This window comes from Eurypyga helias, unplaced genomic scaffold, assembly GCF_000690775.1.
Source record: "Eurypyga helias isolate BGI_N326 unplaced genomic scaffold, ASM69077v1 scaffold20992, whole genome shotgun sequence".
NCBI classification, from domain to species: domain Eukaryota; kingdom Metazoa; phylum Chordata; class Aves; order Eurypygiformes; family Eurypygidae; genus Eurypyga; species Eurypyga helias.
In genome coordinates this window covers 1-1,988 of record NW_010238174.1, presented here as the reverse complement: position 1 = coordinate 1,988, position 1,988 = coordinate 1, and positions in this window count along the sequence as shown.

Here is a 1,988-nt window from a genome sequence, read left to right as displayed (position 1 = left end):
ACAAACTCCTGATCCGAGATTGTTTTATACCATTTAATTTAGTTTCTTCCCCTGCTTGGATGAGCACAGCCCTGGTTATGGATTTCTATTCTAATGTGCTGCAGCAGGCACAGGGAGCGGGCGGCGGAGCAGATGCTGGAGCAGGGGACCGCGGGATGCTGATCAATAGGCGAGGCACTGACCCCGGCTGTGCCTCCCGTGCCGGCCCCGGCTCCCAGGCGAGGAAGAAAAGGAAGAGCGAACACATGTGCTGCTTCCAGTAGGAAATTAAACCACGGGGGCACTCGGCGCTTCGCCCTCCCCTCCCCAGCCGCCTTCCATTTGGTTACAGCAACGTGAAGTTAACCCTTCCTTCGATCCCGGAGGATGGATCGCAGAGCATCCTTCAAATTACAGGCCTGGCACAACAGAACGTCCACAGTCCAACTTCTGACAGCCCGTAAGGAAGTGGCGTGCATCTGCAAAAGCTCCGTCCGCACCTCCATCATCCCCCAACGGGCACGGGTGCCGTCGTCATGCCGCACGCCACGATACCTCGAGTCGGGATGGAGCGGGAAAGCTCCTGGGCCTGCAGCGGCTGGCAGCCGAGCTAATTCCCAGTGCTGATCCCGAGACTCCAGCACCCAGATGTCCAGGAGATAAGTCTGTTAAGCAAACAATACGTTCCAAGCAGAACAGGGTGGCAAATACGCTGCCGTATGAGAGTCTTTATCCTGCTCAGTGCTTCGGTGTAGGATTTTCTACTGCAAAAACACACCACCAAAACAAAACAAAAAAAAGAAACAAACAAAAAACCCCCAAAGCCAATGAAATCTCAACCTTCCTCCCAGCAACATCCCTGCCCAAAACCTTTGGATGAGAGGGGCCAACACAACTTAAATATTTTTGCCATTTTTTTTTTAATTACCAGCAGCAACCTACAATTAATTGTAATGATTTCCCACCACTGAGCAGCCAGCCATCCAGCAGAGCCCAAAATGCAGTAATGGCTATAAAAGCAGTCCTTTCTACCGTTTCATTTGTCTCATGAAAATTTGGTATTTTCTCCCAGCGACGTGCCTCCGTTTAATCATGCTAAAGGGTGACACAGAGATCCATTTTCTTGACAGGACGGTTGATCACCCTATCACGGTAAGAAAATTAATAACCGCAAATAGCTCGGTGTGGAAGACAGAAGCTGCAGCAGTGAAAGGACAAAAAAAGGTTCTATATTTTAGTTGGAAGAACAGCACACTTTCAGAGCCACACGCCAGAAGAAGAACCTTTCGCGGCCATGCATCTACCGTCCGGCTTCCTTTAGACAAAACCGCCGTGTTAGGTATTTTTAATTGCCCAACACTGAGGTATGTGGCATCCCCAGCTGCTCAGAGCAGTTTTACAGATAGCGCAAGGCATACCTATGAAGTGTTTAAAATATAGGTAAAATAATTCCCAAGTTTAAACTGTTCCGAGGGCTGTGAGCTATCGATTACTTCATTTAAAGCAGTCGGAGAGTGCAGCCATGAGGTCAGGATAAATGTAACAGTTTGAAGCACTTTACTAAATAACTCTGAAGATCACGTTAATTGGCTTTGCACAGTTCTTGGCTAAAATTAATTTTATCCTAGCTTACAATAAAAGGATTAAAAGACAAATTAAGTTCTCCAGGTTTAACTGGAATAGGAATCAATGGATTTGAATTAAGACCGACGGCAGTTTTATGAGAGATGGACTGCTCCCAGACACCGTACACCCGCGCATACTCACGGTACTCTTGGGTATTAAACCCTCACAGGAGTAGGTGCCAGCCCCATTTACTCCTGTCAAACACACGGCCCGGCCTGCGCGTGCTGCCATGGAGGTCTGAGCGCCAAAGGGTGCCCTCCAGCAGCCCCACCCCACCCAGCCCTGCTCCATCAAACGGCCATCGGCACGGAGAGCACCGGGAACCACAACGCACCGCAGCGAGTTACGAGGTTGCAATTACGCCCAACAAGTTCAGCGTAATC